The sequence below is a fragment of the Amia ocellicauda genome, unplaced genomic scaffold, assembly GCF_036373705.1.
Source record: "Amia ocellicauda isolate fAmiCal2 unplaced genomic scaffold, fAmiCal2.hap1 HAP1_SCAFFOLD_81, whole genome shotgun sequence".
NCBI lineage: Eukaryota > Metazoa > Chordata > Actinopteri > Amiiformes > Amiidae > Amia > Amia ocellicauda.
Genome location: NW_027103007.1, coordinates 312,501 through 319,474, shown reverse-complemented (window position 1 = coordinate 319,474; position 6,974 = coordinate 312,501).

Below are 6,974 nucleotides of genomic sequence, written 5' to 3'. Positions count from 1 at the left end.
GGGCTAACAGGCAGGCAGGCAGACCTCCAGGGCTGGATAGCAGACCTCCAGGGCTAACAGGCTGACCTCCAGGGCTAACAGGCAGGCAGGCAGACCTCCAGGGCTGGATAGCAGACCTCCAGGGCTAACAGGCTGACCTCCAGGGCAGGCAGTGCTGCTACCAGGGCAGGCAGGCAGACCTCCAGGGCAGGCAGTGCTGCTGCCAGGGCAGGCAGGCAGACCTCCAGGGCTGGATAGCAGACCTCCAGGGCTAACAGGCAGACCTCCAGGGCTGGATAGCAGACCTCCAGGGCTGGATAGCAGACCTCCAGGGCAGGCAGTGCTGCTACCAGGGCAGGCAGTGCTGCTGCCAGGGCAGGCAGGCAGACCTCCAGGGCAGGCAGTGCTGCTACCAGGGCTGGATAGCAGACCTCCAGGGCTAACAGGCAGGCAGGCAGACCTCCAGGGCTGGATAGCAGACCTCCAGGGCTAACAGGCTGACCTCCAGGCCAGGCAGTGCTGCTGCCAGGGCAGGCAGGCAGACCTCCAGGGCAGGCAGTGCTGCTACCAGGGCAGGCAGTGCTGCTACCAGGGCTGGAAGGCAGACCTCCAGGGCTAACAGGCAGACCTCCAGGGCAGGCAGGCAGACCTCCAGGGCAGGCAGGCAGACCTCCAGGGCTGGATAGCTGACCTCCAGGGCTAACAGGCAGACCTCCAGGGCTGGCAGGCTGACCTCCAGGGCAGGCAGTGCTGCTGCCAGGGCAGGCAGGCAGACCTCCAGGGCTAACAGGCAGGCAGGCAGACCTCCAGGGCTGGATAGCAGACCTCCAGGGCTAACAGGCAGGCAGGCAGACCTCCAGGGCTGGATAGCAGACCTCCAGGGCTAACAGGCTGACCTCCAGGGCTAACAGGCAGGCAGGCAGACCTCCAGGGCTGGATAGCAGACCTCCAGGGCTAACAGGCTGACCTCCAGGCCAGGCAGTGCTGCTGCCAGGGCAGGCAGGCAGACCTCCAGGGCAGGCAGTGCTGCTACCAGGGCAGGCAGTGCTGCTACCAGGGCTGGAAGGCAGACCTCCAGGGCTAACAGGCAGACCTCCAGGGCAGGCAGGCAGACCTCCAGGGCAGGCAGGCAGACCTCCAGGGCTGGATAGCTGACCTCCAGGGCTAACAGGCAGACCTCCAGGGCTGGCAGGCTGACCTCCAGGGCAGGCAGTGCTGCTGCCAGGGCAGGCAGGCAGACCTCCAGGGCTAACAGGCAGGCAGGCAGACCTCCAGGGCTGGATAGCAGACCTCCAGGGCTAACAGGCAGGCAGGCAGACCTCCAGGGCTGGATAGCAGACCTCCAGGGCTAACAGGCTGACCTCCAGGCCAGGCAGTGCTGCTGCCAGGGCAGGCAGGCAGACCTCCAGGGCAGGCAGTGCTGCTACCAGGGCAGGCAGTGCTGCTACCAGGGCTGGAAGGCAGACCTCCAGGGCTAACAGGCAGACCTCCAGGGCAGGCAGGCAGACCTCCAGGGCAGGCAGGCAGACCTCCAGGGCTGGATAGCTGACCTCCAGGGCTAACAGGCAGACCTCCAGGGCTGGCAGGCTGACCTCCAGGGCAGGCAGTGCTGCTGCCAGGGCAGGCAGGCAGACCTCCAGGGCTAACAGGCAGGCAGGCAGACCTCCAGGGCTGGATAGCAGACCTCCAGGGCTAACAGGCAGGCAGGCAGACCTCCAGGGCTGGATAGCAGACCTCCAGGGCTAACAGGCTGACCTCCAGGGCTAACAGGCAGGCAGGCAGACCTCCAGGGCTGGATAGCAGACCTCCAGGGCTAACAGGCTGACCTCCAGGGCAGGCAGTGCTGCTACCAGGGCAGGCAGGCAGACCTCCAGGGCAGGCAGTGCTGCTGCCAGGGCAGGCAGGCAGACCTCCAGGGCTGGATAGCAGACCTCCAGGGCTAACAGGCAGACCTCCAGGGCTGGATAGCAGACCTCCAGGGCTGGATAGCAGACCTCCAGGGCAGGCAGTGCTGCTACCAGGGCAGGCAGTGCTGCTGCCAGGGCAGGCAGGCAGACCTCCAGGGCAGGCAGTGCTGCTACCAGGGCTGGATAGCAGACCTCCAGGGCTAACAGGCAGGCAGGCAGACCTCCAGGGCTGGATAGCAGACCTCCAGGGCTAACAGGCTGACCTCCAGGCCAGGCAGTGCTGCTGCCAGGGCAGGCAGGCAGACCTCCAGGGCAGGCAGTGCTGCTACCAGGGCAGGCAGTGCTGCTACCAGGGCTGGAAGGCAGACCTCCAGGGCTAACAGGCAGACCTCCAGGGCAGGCAGGCAGACCTCCAGGGCAGGCAGGCAGACCTCCAGGGCTGGATAGCTGACCTCCAGGGCTAACAGGCAGACCTCCAGGGCTGGCAGGCTGACCTCCAGGGCAGGCAGTGCTGCTGCCAGGGCAGGCAGGCAGACCTCCAGGGCTAACAGGCAGGCAGGCAGACCTCCAGGGCTGGATAGCAGACCTCCAGGGCTAACAGGCAGGCAGGCAGACCTCCAGGGCTGGATAGCAGACCTCCAGGGCTAACAGGCTGACCTCCAGGGCTAACAGGCAGGCAGGCAGACCTCCAGGGCTGGATAGCAGACCTCCAGGGCTAACAGGCTGACCTCCAGGGCAGGCAGTGCTGCTACCAGGGCAGGCAGGCAGACCTCCAGGGCAGGCAGTGCTGCTGCCAGGGCAGGCAGGCAGACCTCCAGGGCTGGATAGCAGACCTCCAGGGCTAACAGGCAGACCTCCAGGGCTGGATAGCAGACCTCCAGGGCTGGATAGCAGACCTCCAGGGCAGGCAGTGCTGCTACCAGGGCAGGCAGTGCTGCTGCCAGGGCAGGCAGGCAGACCTCCAGGGCAGGCAGTGCTGCTACCAGGGCTGGATAGCAGACCTCCAGGGCTAACAGGCAGGCAGGCAGACCTCCAGGGCTGGATAGCAGACCTCCAGGGCTAACAGGCTGACCTCCAGGCCAGGCAGTGCTGCTGCCAGGGCAGGCAGGCAGACCTCCAGGGCAGGCAGTGCTGCTACCAGGGCAGGCAGTGCTGCTACCAGGGCTGGAAGGCAGACCTCCAGGGCTAACAGGCAGACCTCCAGGGCAGGCAGGCAGACCTCCAGGGCAGGCAGGCAGACCTCCAGGGCTGGATAGCTGACCTCCAGGGCTAACAGGCAGACCTCCAGGGCTGGCAGGCTGACCTCCAGGGCAGGCAGTGCTGCTGCCAGGGCAGGCAGGCAGACCTCCAGGGCTAACAGGCAGGCAGGCAGACCTCCAGGGCTGGATAGCAGACCTCCAGGGCTAACAGGCAGGCAGGCAGACCTCCAGGGCTGGATAGCAGACCTCCAGGGCTAACAGGCTGACCTCCAGGGCTAACAGGCAGGCAGGCAGACCTCCAGGGCTGGATAGCAGACCTCCAGGGCTAACAGGCTGACCTCCAGGGCAGGCAGTGCTGCTACCAGGGCAGGCAGGCAGACCTCCAGGGCAGGCAGGCAGACCTCCAGGGCTGGATAGCAGACCTCCAGGGCTAACAGGCAGACCTCCAGGGCTGGATAGCAGACCTCCAGGGCTGGATAGCAGACCTCCAGGGCAGGCAGTGCTGCTACCAGGGCAGGCAGTGCTGCTGCCAGGGCAGGCAGGCAGACCTCCAGGGCAGGCAGTGCTGCTACCAGGGCTGGATAGCAGACCTCCAGGGCTAACAGGCAGGCAGGCAGACCTCCAGGGCTGGATAGCAGACCTCCAGGGCTAACAGGCAGGCAGGCAGACCTCCAGGGCTGGATAGCAGACCTCCAGGGCAGGCAGTGCTGCTACCAGGGCAGGCAGTGCTGCTACCAGGGCTGGAAGGCAGACCTCCAGGGCAGGCAGTGCTGCTACCAGGGCTGGATAGCAGACCTCCAGGGCTGGATAGCAGACCTCCAGGGCAGGCAGGCAGACCTCCAGGGCTGGATAGCAGACCTCCAGGGCTGGCAGGCAGGCAGGCAGACCTCCAGGGCTGGATAGCAGACCTCCAGGGCAGGATAGCAGACCTCCAGGGCTGGATGGCAGGCAGGCAGACCTCCAGGGCTGGATAGCAGACCTCCAGGGCTGGCAGGCAGACCTCCAGGGCTGGATAGCAGACCTCCAGGGCTGGCAGGCTGACCTCCAGGGCAGGCAGGCCGGGCCCCCGGTGCTGCATCTCGGCCGCTGCCTGGGGCGGACCGGCCCGGGTGCCCTTGCGCTTTTTCGACACCAGGGGGCAGTTGGGTGCCATTCCGTCCCTCGTGTGGCGAAATGGCGGTACTGCACCTCCGCCTTTTTGCTGGAGAAAGTCCGCAGTCGGGACAATGCGCCACACGGTCCGTCGGCAGGAGGCCCGGGCCCGGGCACAACTCCCCGGTGGGGACGGACGCCGGGCTGGAGCTTCCCTTCAGCACACACACTCACTCACTCACTCTCTGACCGACCGACCGACCGACGGCTCCCAGCGCTCAGCCTGCAGGGCTACACACCCCGGTGGGTGCGGGCTCCGGGCTGGAGCTCTCCTTCAGCACACACACTCACTCTCTGACCGACCGAACGACCGACGGCTCCCAGCGCTCAGTCAGCAGGCCTACTCCTCCCCGGTGGGGACGGACGCCGGGCTGGAGCTTTCCTTCAGCACACACACTCACTGACTGACCGACCGACGGCTCCCAGCGCTCAGCCTGCAGGGCTACACACCCCGGTGGGTGCGGGCTCCGGGCTGGAGCTCTCCTTCAGCACACACACTCACTGACTGACCGACCGAACGACCGACGGCTCCCAGCGCTCAGCCTGCAGGGCTACACCTCCCCGGTGGGTGCGGGCTCCGGGCTGGAGCTTCCCTTCAGCACACACACTCACTCTCTGACCGACCGACCGACCGACGGCTCCCAGCGCTCAGCCTGCAGGGCTACACCTCCCCGGTGGGTGCGGGCTCCGGGCTGGAGCACACACACTCACTGACTGACCGACCGAACGACCGACGGCTCCCAGCGCTCAGCCTGCAGGGCTACACCTCCCCGGTGGGTGCGGGCTCCGGGCTGGAGCTTTCCTTCAGCACACACACTCACTGACTGACCGACCGAACGACCGACGGCTCCCAGCGCTCAGCCTGCAGGGCTACACCTCCCCGGTGGGTGCGGGCTCCGGGCTGGAGCTCTCCTTCAGCACACACACTCACTCTCTGACCGACCGAACGACCGACGGCTCCCAGCGCTCAGCCTGCAGGGCTACACCTCCCCGGTGGGTGCGGGCTCCGGGCTGGAGCTCTCCTTCAGCACACACACTCACTCTCTGACCGACCGAACGACCGACGGCTCCCAGCGCTCAGTCAGCAGGCCTACTCCTCCCCGGTGGGTGCGGGCTCCGGGCTGGAGCTTTCCTTCAGCACACACACTCACTGACTGACCGACCGAACGACCGACGGCTCCCAGCGCTCGGCCTGCAGGGCTACACCTCACCGGTGGGTGCGGGCTCCGCGCTGGAGCTTTCCTTCAGCACTCACTGACCGACGGCTCCCGGCGCTCAGCCTGCAGGGCTACACCTCCCCGGTGGGTGCGGGCTCCGCGCTGGAGCTTTCCTTCAGCACTCACTGACCGACGGCTCCCGGCGCTCAGCCTGCAGGGCTACACCTCCCCGGTGGGTGCGGGCTCCGCGCTGGAGCTTTCCTTCAGCACTCACTGACCGACGGCTCCCGGCGCTCAGCCTGCAGGGCTACACCTCCCCGGTGGGTGCGGGCTCCGCGCTGGAGCTTTCCTTCAGCACTCACTGACCGACGGCTCCCGGCGCTCAGCCTGCAGGGCTACACCTCCCCGGTGGGTGCGGGCTCCGCGCTGGAGCTTTCCTTCAGCACTCACTGACCGACGGCTCCCGGCGCTCAGCCTGCAGGGCTACACCTCCCCGGTGGGTGCGGGCTCCGCGCTGGAGCTTTCCTTCAGCACTCACTGACCGACGGCTCCCGGCGCTCAGCCTGCAGGGCTACACCTCCCCGGTGGGTGCGGGCTCCGCGCTGGAGCTTTCCTTCAGCACTCACTGACCGACGGCTCCCGGCGCTCAGCCTGCAGGGCTACACCTCCCCGGTGGGTGCGGGCTCCGCGCTGGAGCTTTCCTTCAGCACTCACTGACCGACGGCTCCCGGCGCTCAGCCTGCAGGGCTACACCTCCCCGGTGGGTGCGGGCTCCGCGCTGGAGCTTTCCTTCAGCACTCACTGACCGACGGCTCCCGGCGCTCAGCCTGCAGGGCTACACCTCCCCGGTGGGTGCGGGCTCCGCGCTGGAGCTTTCCTTCAGCACTCACTGACCGACGGCTCCCGGCGCTCAGCCTGCAGGGCTACACCTCCCCGGTGGGTGCGGGCTCCGCGCTGGAGCTTTCCTTCAGCACTCACTGACCGACGGCTCCCGGCGCTCAGCCTGCAGGGCTACACCTCCCCGGTGGGTGCGGGCTCCGCGCTGGAGCTTTCCTTCAGCACTCACTGACCGACGGCTCCCGGCGCTCAGCCTGCAGGGCTACACCTCCCCGGTGGGTGCGGGCTCCGCGCTGGAGCTTTCCTTCAGCACTCACTGACCGACGGCTCCCGGCGCTCAGCCTGCAGGGCTACACCTCCCCGGTGGGTGCGGGCTCCGCGCTGGAGCTTTCCTTCAGCACTCACTGACCGACGGCTCCCGGCGCTCAGCCTGCAGGGCTACACCTCCCCGGTGGGTGCGGGCTCCGCGCTGGAGCTTTCCTTCAGCACTCACTGACCGACGGCTCCCGGCGCTCAGCCTGCAGGGCTACACCTCCCCGGTGGGTGCGGGCTCCGCGCTGGAGCTTTCCTTCAGCACTCACTGACCGACGGCTCCCGGCGCTCAGCCTGCAGGGCTACACCTCCCCGGTGGGTGCGGGCTCCGCGCTGGAGCTTTCCTTCAGCACTCACTGACCGACGGCTCCCGGCGCTCAGCCTGCAGGGCTACACCTCCCCGGTGGGTGCGGGCTCCGCGCTGGAGCTTT